This window comes from Arachis ipaensis, chromosome B6, assembly GCF_059453495.1.
Source record: "Arachis ipaensis isolate K30076 ecotype BB chromosome B6, ASM5945349v1, whole genome shotgun sequence".
NCBI lineage: Eukaryota > Viridiplantae > Streptophyta > Magnoliopsida > Fabales > Fabaceae > Arachis > Arachis ipaensis.
In genome coordinates this window covers 26,946,866-26,970,109 of record NC_142441.1, presented here as the reverse complement: position 1 = coordinate 26,970,109, position 23,244 = coordinate 26,946,866, and the positions used below count along the sequence as shown (strand labels likewise).

At 34.6% G+C, this 23,244-nt stretch overlaps 1 pseudogene; it reads left to right on the top strand.

The window, feature by feature from the left end:
• The first annotated feature begins 919 nt into the window (after positions 1-919).
• LOC148554956 (secreted RxLR effector protein 161 pseudogene) lies at positions 920-1,657 on the top strand (annotated as a pseudogene).
• The last annotated feature ends 21,587 nt before the right edge of the window (positions 1,658-23,244 follow it).

The window sequence follows — 23,244 nt, the reverse complement described above, 5'->3', positions numbered from 1 at the left end:
AAAGAATTATCCTGAGAAATTTGTCATTGGGGACGTCTCTCATGGAGTGCAAACAAGGTCTTCCACTAGAAAGGCAAATGAAGGATTAAACATTGTCCTTCTTTCACAAATTGAGTCTCAAAATGTCAAGGAAGCACTCAGTGACCCTTCTTGGGTTAAAGCTATGGAGGATGAGCTTCTTGAGTTTGAAAAGAACCAAGTATGGATTTTGGTTCCAAGGCCAAGTGGAAAGAAAGTGACCGGCACCAAGTAGATTTTTCGGAACAAGTTGGGAGAAGATGGTAGCATTGCAAGAAACAAGGCAAGGCTAGTGGCACAAGGATATGACCAAGAAGAAGGAATAGACTTTGATGAATCATTTGCCCCTGTTGCCTGAATGGAAGCCATAAGACTTCTCTTAGCTTATGCTGCACATTGTGGTTTTAAATTATATCAAATGGATGTAAAATGTGCATTTTTGAATGGAGTGATAGATAGAGAAGTGTATGTGGAGCATCCTCCTGGTTTTGAAAATAAAGAGTATTTTGATCATGTTTTCAAATTATCTAAAGTTCTCTATGGTTTAAGACAAGCTCCTAGAGCTTGGTATGAGAGACTTAGCTCTTTTCTTTTGCAAAATAATTTTCAAAGAGGCACCACTGACACAACTCTATTTATCAAGAACTCTAATGATTCTTTTATTCTAGTCCAAATATATGTTGATGACATTATTTTTGGATCAGCCAATGAATCCCTTTGTTCTGAATTTGAAAAACTCATGACAAGTGAATTTGACATGAGTATGATGGGTGAACTTAATTTCTTCCTTGGGCTGCAAATTAAACAAACTGAAAAAGGTATTTTCATTCATCAAGAAAAGTATGCCAAGGAATTAGTTAAGAAATTTAGTATGGAAAATGCCAAACCCATGGGAACTCCCATGCATCCTAGTTCTAAATTAGATAAGGGAGAAACTGAGAAAGATGTTGATGAGACTAGGTATAGAGGAATGATTGGCTCTCTTATGTACTTAACTTCCTCTAGGCCCGATATTGTGCAAAGTGTTGGATTGTGTTCTAGGTTCCAATCCAAACCTAAAGAGTCACATCTTTCTGCAGTTAAAAGGATCATTAGATATATTCATGGCACATCCAATTTTGGTCTTTGGTATCTTAAGATTGATGATTTTTCTGCAGTTGGCTATTGTGATGCAGATTTTGCTGGTGATAGAGTTGATAGAAGGAGTACTTCAGGCCTATGTCGCTTCCTTGGAAAGTCATTGAATGTTTGGTCAAGTAAAAAGCAACCAACTGTGGCTCTGTCCACTGCTGAGGCTGAGTATATAGCTGCTTCTTCATGCTGTTCTCAGCTTTTATGGTTAAAAACACAGCTTGCCGATTACAAATTAAATGTTGAAAATATTCCTTTGATGTGTGATAATATGAGTGCCATTAATATTTCTAAAAATCCAGTTTTGCACTCTAGGACTAAACATATTGAAGTGAAGTTTCACTCAATAAGAGAGCATGTCCAAAAGGGAGATATTAGCATTCAATTTGTTAAATTGGAGGAGCAATTAGTAGATATTTTCACAAAACCATTAGCTGAGGATAGATTCTGCATACTTAGGACTTGTCTAGGAATTTTGAGTTATGATTCTTTATTTGAAAAATGCTGATGTGTTTGCTGAAGCCTTTTGTCTCATAAACAGGTATGAGACAATTCTGGGCAGAAGAAGAGCGTTCCCCTCTTAATCAGCATGATCTGAGCTTGTTTCAAGTGAAAGTTAATCTGGGCCAACCTTAAGTCAGATCTGGGTAGCCCTATGTGTTTCCTTAAGTCCAACCATCTCTGGCCCAAAATATGAATGTTACAATTCTTGGTTAATAATTTTTGTTGGCCTGTGTGTTTAATTTTTTTTGAAAAAGTTTTATTTTAATTTCTTTAAAAAGGCTTTTCAGTTTGATTGATTTTTTTTTAAGGATTTCAAAAATTTAAAATTCAATTTCCTTGTTTTGAAAATCAAATCAAATCTTTCTTTTATGAGGTCATGTCTTTTCAAGTCTTTTCAAATGGTGATGCAGTTGCATGGTTTTGGAAATCCACTTTTGGGTACGGTTACCAACACTCCCTCTCTTCTCTCCATAACTTCTCCTCACACTCTTCAGTTTCTTCCCACTCACTTTACTGCTTCTCTTCCCTCAAAAGACTGAAACTAACCAAATGAGGAAGAAAACCATTGCTAAAAGGCCTCCTCGTGAAAAAGTTTACAAGCTTTCCACAAAGCCTTCTACTCGCTCCCAAGATCGGACATTTACCCCATCTACTTCTCCTCCTACCTCTCCTCCTCGCTGTGACCCCATGGCTCGGACCAAAAACACTCCAAGATACCCTGCCTCTGCCAAGCCGACGCCACCACCAAAGACGACGCCCTCCAAACCAAGCTCTTCGAAACCTGGCTCATCCAAGGGTAAGCGTCCTGCTGTTGAAGAATCTGTTTCTGAGACAGCAAAACCTAAGTCAAGGTCTGTTCCTGTGCGCTCACAAAGAGGTAACCCTCATCGCCCTCTCAAATCTGTTAGAGAACCAGACATCGATCCTTTTGCTCACAAATCACACTTCATGACATCTCACTCAGACTATAACCCCATCGTTTCAAATCTGCAATGAACCATGATTTTTATGAGGGAGTTATTCAGGATCGTACTCTATGTCCATCTTTTTTTGCTGATTTACCTGATTTGAAAAAGAAAGGTTTTTCTTTTGTTGAAAATTTGGAGTTTTTAGACTGGAATCACCTTTTCAAAATAAAAAAACCTGTATATCCTCAGTTAGTCAAAGAATTTTATGCAAACATGACTTACCATGAAGGAAGTGTGCATTCTTATGTTAAGGGCAGAGACATTATCTTGAATAATGAAACTATCAGTGATTCCTTGAAGTACACTGATGTTGGACCGTGTGCTTATACATCTGTGAAATGGGATGAAGGTGTTGGTATCTCTTACCATGATGCTTTGGCTCACATTTGTGAACATGTTTCCTTAATTGATGGCATCACACCCACTCACAAAGCCCTAGGATATGAACGTGCTCAGTTGCACCGTATTGTCAACCACATCTTGATTCCTCAAAGTGGTTCATATAAAAGGATTTCTTACACTGACACACTTGTTTTGTATGCCCTAATCACTAAAACAGAAATCTCTTTTGCCTACTTGATGGCTAGATACATGTTTGATTCTGTTCGAAGTGTAAAAGATAAAGCACTACCTTATGGCATGTTTTTAACTTGCATATTTGAAAATTTTGGTGTTGACTTGTCAAATGAGGATTACGAAAATAGACATTCATACCTAAAAGGGGGTGGTTCAGTAAAACAGCAAAAAGGACAAACTCGATCTGAGAGAGTGGTTCTAGATGATGATGATGAAGAGTTCATTCCTGATGACTCTCCTCCTCCTTCCACCGAGGGTACTTCCATGTCCACTGGGAAGAAATCAACTCTGCTGAATGTGGTCAAGGATGTCGCTCAAGATTTTATTTCCCAATCAAATCACATGATTGCCATGAGTAAGGAACAGAGGAAGCTAGCTAGCAAGCAAACTTCCTGAAGAAATCAAGGGATAGGGTGGCTGTGCTCATGACCTTTATTGATAACCTTCAAAATGATGAAGACATTACCACTGATGTTGAAGAGGAAGCTGCTTCGGAGGGGAATGGTTCTGATGCCTAGGATTTGTCTCATAAAGATTGCTGCTACTGCTCTCTTTTTGTCTCATAAATTCTGTTTCTTTTGCTACTATTGAACTGTTTTATCTTAGATGACTGTAATAACTCTAAATACTGCTGTAGTTCTCTTAGTTTGGTTACACCTTTGGACTGTGTTCTAACATTTTCTTGCAGGATCTATAGTGATATTTTTGTTGATCTTGGTTATTGTCCGCCCTTGATGACAAAAGGGGGAGTAATAGTTAGCTGATTTTGATTGACTTATACTGCAGCTGATTTTTCTGATTAGAACTGAACTTTGTTTTGCAAATTGCTTTTGTTTTACAATATGCTTTTGCTGCTGTCATGATAAAAAATACTGGGCTGAATCTGTGTTGCTGGTTATATAGAATTCCCTAGTCAAGTTACATCTTGAATAGCTCTTTTTAAGCTTAATGTAAATAGGAACAAAAAGGAAAGAACATAAATTCAGGGGGAGCTACTGTTGAAAAGAAAAGGGGCAGCAACACATCAGCAAGCAACATCATTCAAAGGGAGTTTCTAAACCTTGCTCAAACTCAGTCCCTTTTGATTATTTCTTAAATCATGTTTGTCATCAAGGGGGGGATTGTTGAGTTAAGAAATTAACTAAATTAATTAGTGATGACAAACATTATTTTTGGGCAAAATAAATAATTAGTGTTGATTAATTATATTTACTTATTACTAATTGTTTATTGTTGCAGGCCAAATTTCAATAGCCCAAATGGAACAAAAAGCAATCAACAAAATGTTGGGCTGAAAGCAAAATTAAGAGCCCAAGAAAAAGCAAAGAAAGAAGCTAAAGAAATCAAATCGGGCCAAGCATATCAATACCCGATCCAAGCTCGATCTGGTTTCAGAAAAGCAAATCCCTCTCTTTTGCTTAACCAAAAGCAACGTTCATCTCTCTTTTGTCCTAGTCAAATCAGAGTTTCAGAAAAGTAAGAAAGAGAAAGAGAGAGAGCTTCTTCACCAAGCTAGTCACCAAAGAAGCAAGAGAGAGAAGGATTAAGCTTGAAAGGCAGATATCATATCACCCAGTTCAAACCCAATCAAGCTTAGGTTAAAGGTAACCCATTTCCTCATACATGCAACTCGGCTTCATCTCTTCTTCCCAACTCTCTGCTCTATCCGAAATGGGATACAAGGGAAAGAGAATTTCTGTTCTTCTCTGCTGTGTATCTACGGTCTTAAACAAGACTTGGGGACCAAGTTGATTTTCAAGGGCTCAGATCAAATTGACCATTGGAAGATTTCTATGGTTGCTGCTTTATGGCTTTCGGTCAAGATGAAGAAGTCAGAAGCAAAGTTTCTACTCTAAGGTTTAATGAGAAAAAGTGATTCTGTGGGTTGGTGAAGTTCAAGGCTCAAGGTGTTGAACTTGGAAGAAGAACCCAGCAACATGTAAGGAGATAAAAAGAGGTTTGCTATTCATTCAGAAACCAAGGAGAGAAAACCAGAGTGTAAGAGCAGTGTTCTGTTAAGAAGTTCCTCTACTTGGATAATGCTTTCTTTCAAAGAAGCATTCGGCCAATACTGAAGAACTGTATCTGAGGTTTGCGAATATGGTTTTGCACATAGCAAAGAGGCTGATGATGAAGTCAATCTCCTTCATGTTTTACTGATTGTAATGTACTTTTCTAAGTTTATCTTTCTGTAATTTCTTGAGAGAAAAGGCATTGTGAGAAAGCTTAAGAAAAAGCCATGAGTGAAAAAAGGCTGAGAGATATACTTGAGAGAAAAGCCTAGAGTTATTCTCTGATTTCATTAGGTTGGTTAAGTGTCTTGTATCTTGTACCTGTAAGGTATCCCTTTCTTAGTTGGGTTAGCACTAAGAGTGATTAGTTAGGTATTAGCATAGCCAATGTCAAGTTAGGTTAGAACTTGAGTGTGAAAGGATTGGTTCAATCCTATGAAATTGGTGTATGTAATACTGTTAACTATAGTGAAATTCTTCCATAGTTGTGGAGGAGACTGGATGTAGGTTGCATAGCACAAGGCAACCGAACCAGGATACATGCTGGTGTTAGCTTCTTTCTTCTCTGCTGAGTTCTGTTTTCTGATATTCATGAGACAAAAATAAATTGTCTCATAAATTTTCGCTGCTGAGTTCAAACAGAACCTGAATTGAAAGTTCATTTTAAAAGGGTAATAACAGCAACTCAAAAGGAAGGCATAAATTCAACCTTCATTCTCTAAGTCTACCACAACCTTCAAACTTCATTGAAATTGAAAAAGAAATGAAGTTTGGTGTCATCTGCGATTACTGTACAGCTTGAATATTGCTTGAATTGTCTGTTATTAATGGTGATTGGAGTTCTAATACCATAAAAAATACTAGACTTTACAGATAAAATGGAAGAGAAGGAGAACTAGAAGAGAAGAAAATGAGAGAGAACAGAAAAAAAAGTGAGGATAATTATTGGTTATTAATAAAAATGAATCTACACTATTAGTTAGTTACAAAATCCTGCTATATATATAACAATCTAATGACAGGTGGCACACTCTGAGTGTATAGAGACTCTAACTAACTTCCAGCTCATATAACTAACTCTGAGCACACTTAACTCTATACTCTATCACAAACATAACACTATCCTCGAAACTTTAATCTAAGAGTTCAAAAGGATAGAATTTCGTTACTCACACCCATGACTTTTTATCAACATTATCTTATATTCTGAAATTACACAACATCGAAGACCACATATAAAGCCGTCATTTCAAAAAAGTGCTGCATCTATACACATGTTGGTACTATTTGTGAGATCCCACCATTGGTGCCATTGTCTTATATATACAGTGCTAGTAAATAAACATGGTGGAATGGGCCTGCTGCTCATAACAACTAAGTCATTTATCACACTGCCATTGTCTACCCAACATCTTCATTATGATCATCACTCATCTTGCTAGCTATGTCTTATTTCTAATACATTTATTTATTATGGATGTGTCTATATATTATATACTTGGCTATTACTCCTAATTAAGTATCTAATTAACTGTGTTTAAGTATTTCATTTAACTCTCAAAATATTGTTACAAACATTTCCGTTAGGAAATAAACAAATTTTTATTTAATTAGAAAAGAAATAAGATTTTCGTGTCATTTAATTTAGATATATATTCTCACGTGAAGATCGAATAATAAAGTTTAACGAACTTATTGAGCATCATTATATTAGTAGTAGTAGTAGTGGTACTTTTTAGTTAGGAGTACTTATTCAATGGTACTAATACTACTAACTATAGCACAACACTTTTATGATGAATGACGTCTCCTCATCATGTTACTCAAATCTGAAAATCATATATTAGATTTAGATTTTGCTGAATATAAATACATGTTAGCTAGATTATTGCTATATATGCCTATATATGGCGCAGCATTCTTGTGTTCTTTCCCATGTAATGCATATGCATGCACATTTTTCATTTTATTTTATTTTTTACCACTTACTCGTTGAAGAAGCATGCATGTTCTTTTAGCAGGACCACCTTGTTCAAGTCTGTTGTAGACATTCCCATGTGACAAGAGAAGCTAGAAGTACATAGTTTGAGGAAGCTAAGCAAAACAATGGGACAAATACTTGTATATATTTAATCCATAAATTACGTCACTACCTATATATTTCTACGGTTTAAACCTATAGTAATAATATAGAGATAACTCTATGGTTGCTCTAAGCCTAAGGTTCTCCTTTCATACTATATACATAATATAAGAATATATTTTTTTAACATATTTATATGTTTTTAATTAGAACATATTTAACGTATTATTTTAAAGACCATCAATCATAGCTACTTGTTTTTATTCACAATATTTAAAATGATGTATAAAATAAAATAATGACTGATTATTATGATTTTAGAATATGTAAATCTTTTTTATCTTTAAAGTTATATAAATTATAAAAGAATAAGTGATTGTATAGCTATGTTTAAAATAGGTATCTTTGTTGGGGAGTCAAATTTCAAAAAAAATAATATGTGAAGTAGATTATGTAGAAGTTTATATAATTTGCTCAAACATAATCATGCATTTTGGAGAGTCATTTTGATAAAGAATTGTTTCTTAAAATTCACGAGTTGATCGAGAATAATGTTAGAGGGTCATTAAAATTTATTATTTTTTGTCATCAGTCAATTATTAATATTTAAGAGTATATAATAAAGTTTATTATTGGATTTATTAAACTAAAGAAATTAAGTTAATGACTAAATAATGGTAAAAAATAATAAATTTTATTTGCCTTAGTATTTTTTATGAATTTAGATCTTTTAAATTTTGAATTTTACTTTAGAAAGTAAAATATGATCTTTCATTATTTATTTCATAGGTGAAACTAAAAAAATATATAAAAAATATTTAAAAATAAAATATCACATTTTACTTTTTTAAATAAAAATCTAAATTTAGAGCATCTAAAATTATTTTTTATATTTGCGAGAAAAAGAACAATCAAGACTAACGGAATGGTGGACATATTAGACTGAGAGACGATCTTCTAGCTAGAAGCAATTCTACAGGAAAAAAAATATTGAAAACCATTTTTTAATTAATTAACATTACTCAATTTTAAATTAGTTAACATTATTTAACTTTAATATTTAGATTTATAATTTAACATTTAGGATATATATAAAGTTATATAATTTAGAGATCTAAAATTTAAAATAAAAAATTAATTTTATAAAAATTGATTAAAAAAATTAACTTAGCAGCATTACTCCTTTATGTGATATTTAAGTGTTGTCCCTTTTCTCTATATAATAATAAAGAACAACACTATAGCACAACACTATAGCAGTTAATTTCATTGACTAACACTATATTAGATAAGTAGTGCTAGAGGACGAGTAAGTTTTATAATTTATAGTCATTAATTAATCATCATTAATATTTTTAATAGTGTGAGATTATAATATTTAATAGTGTAGAATTACTCACTTTTCTTTTGTAGGTTAAGTACTAGCCAAATTTTAATAAAAGTACTGGCCTTCTAGACTTTTTCATATTGAATTATTAAATAAGTTTAGTATATAGTCCACTAGAGGTACACTTTAATCTTGTTGAGTTTTAATTTAGATATTTTTAGGATTAAGTATGATTTTGGTCCGTAAGATAAGGGTTGAAAATTTTTTTCGTCCCCAACCTTTTTTTGCATATAAAATCGTTCCTAAGATTTAATTTAATTTTAAAATTGTCATTTTCACCAAAATTTTAATTTTTATTACTATACTACCCGTAATTAAAAAATTATAAAATAAAATAAAAAAAACAAGAAAAAGAACACGGGAGAAGGAGAAGGACAGAAAGGAAGAAGAAGAAAGGGGAAGGTCAGAGGGGAAGACGAAGAAGGGGGAAGAGGAAGGGTGAGGGACAGACGAGGGGAAGAAGAAGGGGGAAGGGCGAGGGATGGACGGACGTCGAAGCCAGCAGATCCGCGCGGGTGGACGTCGCGCGCTGCTCGTCATTTCTGCTCCTTCTCCTCGCTCGCTCGTCGGTCGTCGCTGATCGTCGCCGGTCACCGCTGCTCTTCGTCACTTGCCGCTATGCTTCGCGTCCTTGCTGGTCGTCGCTGTGCTTCGCGTCCTCGCCGCTGGTCCTCCCGAGGGTTCCAATTCCGCTTCTGATTTGTTGCTTTTGTTAATTACATTGTTGATTCTTCTGTTAATTATACTGTAATATTTTTTATTTGTGGATTTGTTGATTTTGTTAATTACATTATTTCTGATTATGATTCTATTATTGTTGTTGATTCTAATTCTATTCTACTTTCATAGTTTTTCTGCTTCTGTTTCTGATTCTATTATCCATTGTTATTGTTGATGTTTTTGTTTCTTCCATTATCCATTGCTTTTGTTGTTGTTGTTCTTTGGAGTTGAGAAAGATAGTGATGGAGATTTGTTTTTGAATGCAAATTTTTAAACCAAGTTAAACCTTAGTGACGGATTCGAATGCAAAAAAAGATTGGAGACGAAAAAATTTTTAATCCCTAACTTAAGGATCAAAATCGTACTTAACCTATATTTTTTTTTAAAGTTTCAGATAATTTTTTTTATATTAAATATTGACTATAATATTAATTGTATAATATTAACCCTCAAGACTTTCTGTGTCTTTTTTTTTTTTTTACCATTTTATCTTAAAAAAATAGATATATTGAATATATGTAGAAAACATGTAAGGACTATTTGTGACTTGTGAGAGAATGATGGGCCTTTGCGGTGGAGGGAGAGAACAATGGCCACCCCATGTGTTAAACTTGAATGCTTTTTTATTCATTAGTGAATGTTGTCACATGAGTAAGAAGAAGTAGGAAACATCTATTGAAATGCCAATAGAAACAAGACAACACATTACTGTGCCTCTTCAATGCATTAGTGTTTGTATGTAGTAGTCAAGTTTGAAGTTTGAAGAGAGAAACTGAATCAATGTCTCTGATCTCTGGGGTTGTTGTGCTATGAAGAAGAATTTATATGGGACCAATAATAATATGATTTCAGTAGTTTTAAATTTTCTTTAATTTTCTCTAGAATCATAAAGGCATGGGCACTCATATGGCATGTTTCTAGTTGCTATGTTCGGTTAAAGAAGTTGAACAAATGATATAAATGTATCAATACTATAATGAATGTCGAAGATTTTTGTTTTTTGTTTTCAATACAGAACATAAATATAAAAATATAAATTTTAAGTCTTCCATTTGATAAAGTTTTAAATAAATAAAAAAATACACAACATTCACTAATAAAATGAGTATTCTTAAACATATATAATTCCGTGTTTTTCAAATTTAACACGTAGATTTCCAAAAACGTGTGTATTGTGGGGGACAAATTAAATAGTTGTTTTTTGACTTTGAAACTTTGAATTCCTATAATAGAGTATGTAACATAGACATCGACATGTCAAGCTACTAATTAAACTCTCATTGTTTAACACATAAATTATATCGTTGAGCGTTTTGGTGATCAATTTAGTAAAATTCCAAGTAATAAGAGTGCATACTTTGAATAGAAATCATGTTAGAAAAATCTGTTGAAGGGTTTTTCATTAAGTGAAGAGATTATCTGAATAAAAAAGATTTCATATTTTTCAAAATGAAAAGACATGTCCCCAGACGGATGACCTTGGGCCACAGCTGCCCCTAACCCACCTGCGAAGCTGGGCCATATCACGAGTCAACCATTCATAGTCTATAACATGTTAACTATTTAATCGGGATTCGTATCCCACATTATAAATGCAATCATCTATTATCAGAAATAAATTTTTAAATAAGACTTCCATCTGCTACAAATTAATTTTTAATTTATCGGACTAAAAAATACTGTAAAAAAATATTAACTACTTAATTAACTGAAGTTAATCAAATAATTAATTTGTTTATCTTTTTAAATTAAGCAAATAATGAAAAGTTTGAATATTATATTATATATATAATATTTTATTAAATTCTTGACTTATTAAATTAAAAAATACTGTAAAAAAATATTAACTATTTAATCTTTCACTATATTTGTCATTTATCATTATGCTCATTTTTTTCATAGTAATTTTTAACACATGCACACACATATCTCAAAAGTAATTCTACTTAATTGAGGTAGAATCAACTATTATTATTGTTGAGTTTAAAAAAAAATAATTAATTGATAATGAATAAACATTATTATTGAGATTAAAAGTCAAATTATGTATGTAATCAGATTTGTTTATTGTGCAATAATTTATAGAAAGCAAACTGGCCTACTAACAAACCTAAAGTCTAATTCACTGACCAAAAAAAAAAAAAAAAAAATGGTTGTTAATCACAAATCATACCAATACTTCTCATCAAAATAAAAAACAAGCTTACGGTCAAGTAATGATACAAGCCCAAATTCACATCATTTGTTCATGGCCCATGGGATTGGTAACTAGCTAAGATTGGTTGCTTCACTTTCATCTGAACTAAACTCAAATCAACCGAACCAATTTTCTCTCTTCTCTCTCTTCTCTCTTCTCTTTCACCCACGTAATTACTCCCAAGAGTAAGCAAGAAAAGGTAGCTCTGATTAAAACTCAAATCAAGAAGAAAAAGTGTTTACCAAAATCAAGAAACAAAGAAAAAGAAGAAGAAAGTCAGAAGTTAAGGTACCAAAAGGCAACGATCAAATCCAAGGTTATTCAGAAGATTATTTCCATCTTTGTGCTTCATAAATTGCTTGTTAAAAATGCTTTTCTCCCTCACGCATCAAACTAAAAAGTTGAAGAAAGTGAAGGTTATGAAGTTCTGCTGTGTATCAAGGGTCAAGAATCAAACTTGGAGCCAAAATTTTGATATATGGCTCAAATCCTTGAAGAAGATTGAAAAAAGATGAAAGAGAAGAAGCAAGGTTTGTTTGCATGTTTGTTTTAATCAATACTATTATGATTTTGGAAAGAAGAAGTCAACATGCTGAAGCCAAAGTTCAAGCTTTGGAAGCTTTACTCCTCTATTAAAGGGATAAACGTCCAGAGATTGATTCAAGGAGTGAGAGCACAAAATTCGGATTTATATAGCTTACAAAGTTATACCTTCTTCTCCTTCTTGGTTCTCTATTGAATACTATGCTTTCTCAATTTTACCTTTCTTTGTTTCAATGGAAAAAAGCATTAATGTGAAGAATTTAGAAAAAGCCATTGAGAGAAAAGGCAAAGAGAGTTAGACTTGAAGAAAAGCTAAATGTTTATTTAAGATATCCTTTGTATATTTTTTTATTTTGTAATCATGATCCTGAGGGGATTTCTTTACTAAGTTGGGTGAGCACTTAGTAGTTAAAAATTTAGGAAGTGAACATAGTTAAATCTAGCTTGGGTAGAAACTGGGCTTGTCCCAGATAAGATTAGTTGAATCATAGAAAAATTAGTGTTTGTAATCTCTGAAAGATAGTAAAATTCCACCACAAGTTATGAAGGAGACTGGATGTAGGTTACATTGTACATGGTGGCTGAACCAGGATATATGGCTGTGTCACTCTTCCTTCTTTATTCTAATTCTGGTTCTATTCTCCAAGAGACAAAATAAAATTGTCTCCTATTAATTCCATTCACCAAGACGTCACAGCAACTCTGTTCCAATACAATTCTGTTTTGGCTCCTCTATCGACAACCGACAAAATAAAAGTGTCTCCTGCGTTTTTAACAAAAGTAGACTTTACATATTCTCTAAGTTCCATCCGCTTTGAAATAAAAGCAATTAAAATAAAAAGAGGCATAGATTTAACCCCTCTCCTTCTCTAAGCCATTAATAACCATCAATTAGTATCAGAAATTAGTCTCAAGACATCAAACTTCACAGCTCGGAGCAAAGATCAGATGGCCAACAACATGGGATCCAATATTGTGGCTTACACTCTGAGAGAAGAAAAATTCAACAACAGACCCCCATTCTTCAACGGCAAGTACTACAACTACTAGAAAAAAAGAATAAAGATCTTTGTTCAGTCTGTTGATTACAACATCTGGAAGATCATCATGAACGGACCACAAATTTCAACCAAAACAAGTGTTGAAGGAGTTGTAAATTCTAAAGAAGAAACAAAATGCAATGACGAGGACAAGAAAAAGGTGAAATTCAATGCCGAAGCTGTCAACATGCTAAATTGCGCCATCAGTTTCAAGAAATACTGGAAGATTTTTAGATGTAAAATAGTAAAGAAAATTTGGGATAAATTTCAAGTTACTCATGAAGGTACTGAACAAGTAAAGGAGACAAGGATTGACATGTTGAGTAAAGAATATGAAATGTTTGTTATGAAGAAAGGAGAAGCAATAGATGAAATGTTCGAGAGATTTTCTATCATCATAAATAACTTGAATGCTATGGGAATAACTCATTTCGAACAAGTGCTTGTGAGAAAAATTCTGTTAAGTCTAACCAAAGAGTGAAAAATCAAAGCTACTGTTATCTCTGAAAGTAGTAACCTGAACAAAATAACCTATGATGAGCTGAGAAAAACGTTACCGGCTTATGAAACCACACACATGAAAAATGACAAAAAAAAAGGAGTAGTGCTGAAATCTTGTGTTGAGTCATTTGAAGATGATTCCAACAACAGTTTATCAAATGACGAACTTGTATTTTTTGCTAGGAAGTTAAGGAAATTATTGAGACAAAAAGAAAGGAGCAGAGAAAGTAGCTCGAAAGATTCAAAAAGAGACATCAACAAAGTCATCTGCCATCATTGCAAGGAGGCTGGACATTACAAGTATGACTGCTCCAAATTTAAGAAGGAAGACAAGACAAGGAAGGACAAGAAGAAAGTGCTTATGGCTTCATGGAAAGATCTGAAAAATGACTCAGAAGAAGATGAAAAATCTGATCACAACTCCCAAACTTGTCCAATGGCTGATCACAATAAAGAAGATGAGGTAACCTATTTTGAACCCAATAATGATGAACTCCATCAAATGATTAATGATCTAAATGAAAAAATTAAAATTTTTTTGAATTAATCCTATAAACTTGAATCTGAAAATGATATTTTGAAAGCTGAAAATGCTTACTTTAAAGAAAAATTGAAAGAAGCTGAAAACTCTATTGATCTCATGAAAAATAACGAACAGCTTAAAACTAAAATTAAAAGTCTTAAAGAAAAGCATTCCGTCACTGTCTTTTTGGATTGCATTAAAGAAAATGAACGTTTGCACAAATTGATTAAGGGTTTAAATCAAGACATAGCTAAATTTGCTCAAAGCTATAAAAATTTAGACATTATTATCTAGTTAAAGACCTCTTTTTGAAAAGGCTAGCTTGGGGTATCATGACAAATCTGAAATTATTTTTGAAAAACCATGTCTTGAAAACATAGCCTCAACATCCAAAAATAAAAACTTTCAAACTTCAAATCACTTTGAGAAATCATCAAACAAAAATTTTTGTCATACATGCAATAAACTTAGTCATTCATCAATTCAGTGTTTCATCTTTGAAAAAAAGATTAGAAATAAAATTTACAAAGTAATTAGCAAATATAATGCTCTTGGACAACAAAAAAGGTTTAACATTAAAGGATCCAAAATGATTTGGATACCTAAGGTCACTTAAAAGTACTATGCAGATTTGCCTTGCATCCAAGAAGAAGGACTTGTGGTACTTAGATAGTCGATGCTCAAGGCACATGACCAAAAAGTTCACTTTCTTTATCAAGCTCAACAGGTACGATGGAGGCTTTGTGACATTCAGTGATAATGGAAAAGGAAAGATAGTGGTCATAGGTAAGGTTGGTAAGAATTTTTCTACCTTTATTGATAATGTATTCTTGATTGATGGACTGAAACATAATCTTCTAAGTATTAGTCAACTATGTGATTTAGAATATTGGGTTATTTTCAAAAAGCTGGAATACTTGGTTGTTTGTGAACAATCGGATGAAACCTTGTTCATTGCTAAAAAATGTAATAATGTGTATGTCTCACCTTGGAGGAACTTAAAGAACAAAATGTAGTTTCCTTTACTTCTATGGAATCCAAAAAATGGTTATGGCACAAGAAATTGGGACATGCTAGCATGTTTCAAATTTCTAAACTTGTGAAAAAGGATATGGTTAGAGGTTTTCCTAAGATTCAATTTGAAAAAGATATTACTTGTGGAATTGCTACATATTGATCTTTTTGGTCCTACTAGAACTCAAAACCTAGGTGGTAAACACTAGACTTGGTAGTGATTGATGATTATACAAGATTCAGATGGGTTCGTTTCTTGGCTCACAAAAATGATGCCTTTTCATCATTCATTATTTTATGCAAAAAGATTGAGAATGAGAAAGATTTAAAAATTGCTTCTATTAGAAGTGATCATGGAAAAGAATTTAAAAACCAAAATCTTAAAATTTTTGTCATGAGTTTGGTATATCACATAATTTCTCTTATTCTAGAATACCACAACAAAATAGTATTGTAGAAATGAGAAGTAGAAGTCTTTAAGAAATGGTAAGAGTCATGCTATGTGAATTTGATGTTCCAAATTTTTTGTGGGCTAAAGCTGTAAACACAACATGCTATATTCTAAATAGAACCAGCATTCGAAAATTTTTAAAGAAAACTCCATATGAACTATAGATAGAAACCCTTCCTAATCTTAAATACTTTTATATATTTGGATGTAAATGATTTGTTTTAAACACGAAACAATCTTAATAAATTTGATCCAAAGTCTTATGAAGGTATCTTTGTAGGGTACTTAACCGCTAGTAAAGTCTATAGAGTTTTTCTCAAGGAACATAGAATCATTGAAGAGACTATACATGTTACTTTTTGTGAACCTAACACAATTTTAAGTGTTGTAGAAGAAAATAATACAAGAAATCAAATTGAACAGAACCATTTTAACACTCAAAATCAAGCCAAATCAGATCCCTTGCTAAAAAACACTATCTCTGATTTTGTATATCTAAATGCAGAGATAAATCTGTTTTGTCTCCTAACAATATTGTTAGTTCTAAAAATTCCAACAGTACTAAGCCAACCAATACCAAATTTGCACTTGCAACACTAAGGCCCAGAGAATAAAAATTCTTGAAGAACTATCCACAAGAGTTTATAATTGAAAATTCATCTCAAGAAGTTACCACAAGATCATCAAATAGAAAAAGAATGGAACAAAATAATCTTGCTCTCATCTCTCAAATAGAACATCAAAATTTAAAGGAAGCTCTTAATGATCTATCATGGGTTAAGAAAATAGAAGAAGAGCTAATCTAATTTGAGAAAAATAAAGTTTGGATATTGGTACCAAATTCTAATGGAAAGAAGGTGACCGGTACCAAATGGATCTTTCGAAACAAATTGGTTGAGGATGGTAGCATTGCAAGAAACAAGAAAAGACTAGTGGCTCAAGGGTATGATTAAGAAAAGGGCATTGACTTCAATGAGTCATTTGCTCCGGTTACAAGGATGGAAGCAATTAGACTCTTGTTTGCTTATGCCGCATACAAAGGGTTCAAACTTTTTAAATAGATGTCAAATATGCCTTTTTAAATGGTATTATTGATAGAGAGGTATTCATGACACAACCTCCCAATTTTGAAAACAAAGATTTTTCAAACTATATTTTTAAACTTTCAAAATCTCTTTGTGGTTTGAGACAAGATCCTAGATCTTGGTATGAAAGACTTAACTCTTTCTTATTGGAAAATAGTTTTCAAAGGGATACTGTAACACCCTACCACACTGAGTTTTACGCTTAAGTCGTAAAATAGAGGTAGTGTGGTATTACGACCTCTAAAATAAAATGTATATATATAATAGCAGAAGAATCTTAATATGCTAGGAGCCTTGAGAATAGGGAAATAAAAATTACAAAATAAATGCGCAACGCTCAAGAAACGAGTTAACTTGTGTGCTAAGAAAACTATAGCTGTTAAGTGTAAAGTAATCTAAAACAGGAACAAAGAGTCAAAGATACAAAGTAACGAGCTCCTGACTCAGCCTGCGAAGTCAAGACTGGTCGGAGAATATTTACACATATATACATACATATCAAAAATCCAAATGTGCATAAACACAATCCTGCCTCTCCATAAATCTCTAAGAGGATAAAAAAGAATAAGTTATGTGGAGAGAAAGCTAAGTACATATATATACATCACTGTACAACAAAATAGTCCAGTAACCACTTCGCTTCAAGAGTCCAGATGCCTAACGAGATGCCTCTCGACCTGCATTTGAAAAACAACAACATAGTATGGAATGAGAACCGGAGGTTCTCAGTATGGTAAAGGTGCCACACACATAATATATAAGGTCCTGGGAATGCCAGAGGCAATCCTAGAATGCCGACACTCAAATTATAGAGCTTAAAGTATTAAACAGGAGCCATAAAAGGTGGTTTTCTAAGAATATTTAAACTAACTTAACCTTAAATCTAAGTCTCATACTGCCATTCCTCCATACCTCCAACTCCATCATGCATTTTCATAGACAAATAGACAGAAAAAGGCAAGCACAAGAAGGTTACAAGTACTGCAGGTAACAAATACGCGTTTAACATGGCAAGTACATATAGGCATACCCAATTAAAGCACAAGCAAGTAATTCAAATAATAGGCATATGATGCATGCCTGTCCTATGGCTGATGAGGCTCATCTGTCGGTTATCCAGCCAACCCGACAAGTCTGAATTGAACTTAGACTATCCCTCGACGTGCATCCCCAAGAGTCTATGCATAGATTTTTCTCAAATTATCGATATTGCTCAATGGGGGTAACATTCCCGAGAATTTATATAGTGCCAGGTCACACTTACGTCGTAGGATCAACAGAGTATCGAGTTTTCAACTTGGTACACGTGGTGGCAAGTCACGGCACTTTATCCAGGAAATCTCGTATCTCAGATCATTAAATCATTCAAGCCAAATTTCATACATAATCTTTAATCAGAACATCCAGTCAAGTAATATATATGACTTATCCATAACATCTCATAATCAATTTATCTCTTTTCAACTTTACTTCACCTTCAAGTTATCCCCATTTCCTAGCTTCATCTGATTATCAAGTTTAACACTATTAATTATGTCCAATGAAATGAAAACAAAGGTTTTGTAATTTGAAAAAGGTTTTAAAAATCTTAAAATCATGTTTGCTGGAAGAGGTGCCACGCGTACGCGTGGCATTGTAAAAACGCAGCTTGCGCGCGCGTTCCTTTGTCATGCGTATGCGTGGGTGTAAACCTCATGTCACGCGTGCGCGTGGGTCACACGTACGTGTGAACATGCTTGTTTACTCCTTACGCGCACACATAGGACTCGTCGCATACGGATCGCTGAAAATCCACTCCACGCGTACGCATGAGCCACGCGTACGCGTGGGCGTACGTTCTTTGAAAAAACCAGAAGCAGATGCAGTAGCAGAGTTGAGGAAACAAAGCTGCAAAATCCTGTTAAGGGACAGTTTATAAACTTAATCTTCCAACCAACATTACTTATTTGATTTGCAACATTTTTCAACCGTTCTTCGAGTGGCATAAACATCATGAACCCAATTTTCATTTTAAAACAAGTTAAAAACAAATTGAAGGTCCGAAGGCCAAGTTATACCTCATCGAAGTTCGGCCAAAAACCAACTTTTGTAAATTCTTCAAAACCTCATTTTTCACTCAAAATTCCCATTGCAATCATTTTCAATTCTATTACCACCAACTCAAATTGCCAACAATAATCCTCAACAAGCTTCATATCTTTTCATCAATCACCTTTCAACCAAATCAAAATATAGCCAGATAATCAACAATTCAGTCACATATCCTTTCAAAGATCCATCTAGCAACCAATATCATCTTACAAATAAATCACCAAACCAAGCCAATCTTATTCATCAACCAATTACTAAACATTAAATATACACCTGCATTCCAACTTATCATGTGGTCATCTAGCCTAAGTTTTCACATAACATTATATATTAAATGCAAGAAACCTAAACCATACCTTAGCCGATTTCCACGTAACGACCAACGCTATTTATTCAAAATCAAGGCAGCCCCTCAAAATTCAACTAATCAGCTTCCTCCAAGTTCCAGTATTCACAATTTCAAGCTCAAATTATTTATTCACAACCTAATACACATTCATAACACATATATATCCAATTTAATACTCAAAGCTCAAATTTAATGAAAATAAAATAGAATTATCATATCCTTACCTTACCCAAGCTTCGCATAAGCAAGAGTGAATGTTTTCCTTAAGCTGATTGGATCCTAAAACATCAGAAATCAAAGAAATTCAACCTTCCTATTCAAAATTTGAAATTTGGGGAAAATAAGAGGCTGAGGTGAAAAGCAAGTTACCTATGAAATTGTTCCGGTAGAAACGTAGAGCTCAACGCGGTGAATGCGTGGCCGCAAATGGTGCGGCGATTGGAGCTTGGACGGAGAAGTTACGGGAGTTGGAAGTTTGCCGTAGGGGGTTCGGGAGTATTCTTCTCCCTGGGGCTTTTCACGCTACTATAGGTGAAATGAAGAAGAAAGGGCTTTCGGGCTCATTTAAAGAGTTGGTCCAGTTGGACCGACAGCCCGGTTCGGGTCCAGTTCAACCGGTTCGGTCCAATCTTGGACCATTTTCTTTGAAATTAGTGTCAAAATTCTCGTTTCGATGAAATCTATCCTAATTTGATATAATTTTCATATTTCTAATCCTTCTTATTAAAAACTAATTTACTGACTAATTATCTACTAATTAATCGGGGTTTATATTCTACCTACCTAACAAAGAATTTTGCCCTCAAAATTCAAATCTAGTTACCTGAAAAGAGATGTGGATAGTCCTTTTGCATATCTGATTCGAGCTCCCAGGTATGTTCTTCGATACCAGCTCAGCTCCAAGTTACTTTTACCAATGATACTTCTTTCCCGCATAATCGTTTAATACTAGTATCATCAATTCTGACTGGAATTACTGGAAGTGTTAGGTCTTCTCTTACTTGGATTGGTTTTGGTTCTAGAACATGACTTGCATCAGGAGTATACTTCCGAAGCTGTGACACATGAAACACGTCGTGCAAATTCGAAAGATACGGTGGTAAGGCAATTATATAAGCTACTGGCCTAATTTTCTTCAGGATCTCAAACGGTCCAATATAATGGGGATTCAGCTTCTTAGTCTTAATATCTTTTTCCCACTCCAGTCATTGGTGTAACTTTCAGAAAGACATGTTCTCCATCTTCAAACTCCAAAGGCTTTCGCCTCTGATAAGCATAGCTCTTTTGGCGGCTTTGGGCTATAAGAATTCGGTTATGAATCTTCTTTATCTGTTCAATGGTTTCAGCTATCATCTCAGGCCCTAACAAACTTCTTTCTCCAGTTTCATGCCAACATAGTGGAGACTGACATTTCCTGCCATACAGAGCCTCATATGGATCCATTCCAATGCTCGCATGATAGCTATTATTATAAGCAAACTCTATTAATGGCATATACCGATCCCAGCTCGCCGGTTGGTCCAATACACAAGCCCTTAGCATATCCTCTAAGGTCTGTATAGTTCTCTGACTGACCATCTGTCTGAGGGTGATACGCAATACTCAAGCTTAACTGAGTCCTAAATGCATGCTGAAAAGCTCCCCAGAACCTTGATGTAAAACGGGGATCTCTGTCAGATATAATGGTAGAAGGCACGCCATGTAACCTGACAATCTCTTTGATATACATTCGAGCCAATTCCTCCATTGTGTAACTTATTCGGATAGGAAAAAAGTGAGCTGATTTTGTTAGTCGATCCACAACCACCCAAATAGCGTCACAACCAGACTGAGTTCTAGGCAAACCTATCACAAAATCCATTGCGATACTCTCCCATTTCCATTGTGAAATCTCCAAAGGCTGAAGGATCCCTGATGGTCTCTGATGCTCAATCTTAACTTTCTGACATGTTAAACATTTAGATATATGCAATGCCACATCATTCTTCATACCTGGCCACCAGAACATCGCTTTCAGATCTTGATATATTTTAGTGCTCCCTGGATGGATTGAAAACCCGCTCTTATGAGCTTCCTTCAAGATTTTCTGTCGCAGGTCTCCAATATCTGGCACAACAATCCGGTTCTTGAACCTCCACAAACCATCATGTCCTTCTGACACTCTCCACTGTTTTCCCTGTTTAACTGCTGGTAATACCTTATGTAATGCTTCACTGTCTCGATGAGCCTTCAGAAGTTCTGATTTAAATTCACTTGAAATCCCAAATTCAAACCTTGAAATGCCCTTAGTAATTCTTCTTCTTGTAGCATCATCCAAGCTGTATATAAAGATTTCCGACTCAAGGCGTCCGCCACAACATTCGCTTTTCCTGGATGATAATTCAATTCAAAATCATAATCTTTTAGAAGCTCCATCCACCTCCTCTGACGCATATTCAACTCTTTCTGCTCAAAAAGATACTTCAAACTCTTATGGTCTGAGAAAATATGAAACTTAACGCCATAGAGGTAGTGCCTCCATATATTTAAAGCAAACACAACAGCAGCAAGTTCCAAGTCATGTGTCGGATAGTTTATTTCATGCGGCCTTAATTGCCGTGAGGCATATGCTACAACATTCTGGTGCTGCATCAGAACGCACCCCAAACCTTTCAGAGATGAATCACAGTACACTTCAAACGGCTCACTTGGTTCAGGCAATACCAACACGGGTGCAGTAGTCAATCTGTGCTTCAATTCTTGAAAACTCTCCTCACATTCTGGAGTCCAGACAAAAGGCGTATCCTTCCTAGTCAATTTAGTTAAAGGTAAAGCAAGCTGTGAAAATTCCTTAATGAATCTGCGATAATACTCTGCCAAACCTAGGAAACTCCTAATCTCTGTCACTGAAGTTGGTCGCTCCCAATTTATTACTGCTTCCACCTTAGCAAGATCCACAGCTATTCCCTGCTTACTCACCATGTGACCGAGGAACTTCACCTCACTTTTTCAGAACTTGCATTTAGATAACTTAGCATATAACTTTCTGTCTCTCAGAATTTTCAATATAGTTCGCAAGTGATCAGCATGCTCCTCTTCAGTCTTAGAATAAACAAGAATATCATCAATGAAGACAATAACAAACTTGTCCAGATACCGCCAGAAAATTCTGTTCATATAATCCATAAATACTGCCGGGGCATTAGTCAATCCAAAAGACATCATTGTATACTCATAATGACCATAACGGGTTCTGAAAGCAGTTTTCGGAATATCCTCATTTCTGACCCTTATCTGATGATAATCGAATCGCAGATCAATCTTAGAAAACACACCGGCACCCTGTAACTGATCCATTAAATCGTCGATTCTAGGAACGGATATTTGTTCTTCACAGTGATCTTATTCAACTGCTGATAGTCGACACACAACCGCATATTCCCATCCTTCTTCTTTACCAGTAACACTAGCGCTCCCCACGGAGAAACACTTGGTCGGATAAAATGCTTACCCAACAGATCTTCCAGCTGAGCTTTCAGTTCAGCCATTTCTAAAGGTGACATCCTGTAAGGAGTAATCGAAATCGGACCGACTCCAGGCACCGACTCAATTGCAAATTCAACCTCCCGATTAGGTGAAAATTCATTAATATCATCCAAAAACACATCTGGAAATTCACATACAATCGGAATCTGCTCTAAACTTTGGTCATCACCTGATACTCCCGCAGTTAATAACATAATACCCTGACATTTAGTTCCAGAACAGTTTACTATCATAGAATTCAAATAGTAACTATTCACCACAACCGGTGCTTCTGACCTTTCCGGCATAAACTGTACTGACTTCTCAGAACAATTAAGCAAAATATGATTCTTGGATAAATCCAATCCCAAGATGAGATCAAGACCACTCATAGGCAAACAAATCAAATCATGCACAAATTCACGATGTTGCACTCGAAAGGGAACTTGTGGACATTCTATCCTAGTGACCATAGCTTCATGAGTAGCATTATATACTTTCAAATCATAACCTAAAACCACCATTCTCAGTCCTAACTCATTGGCCT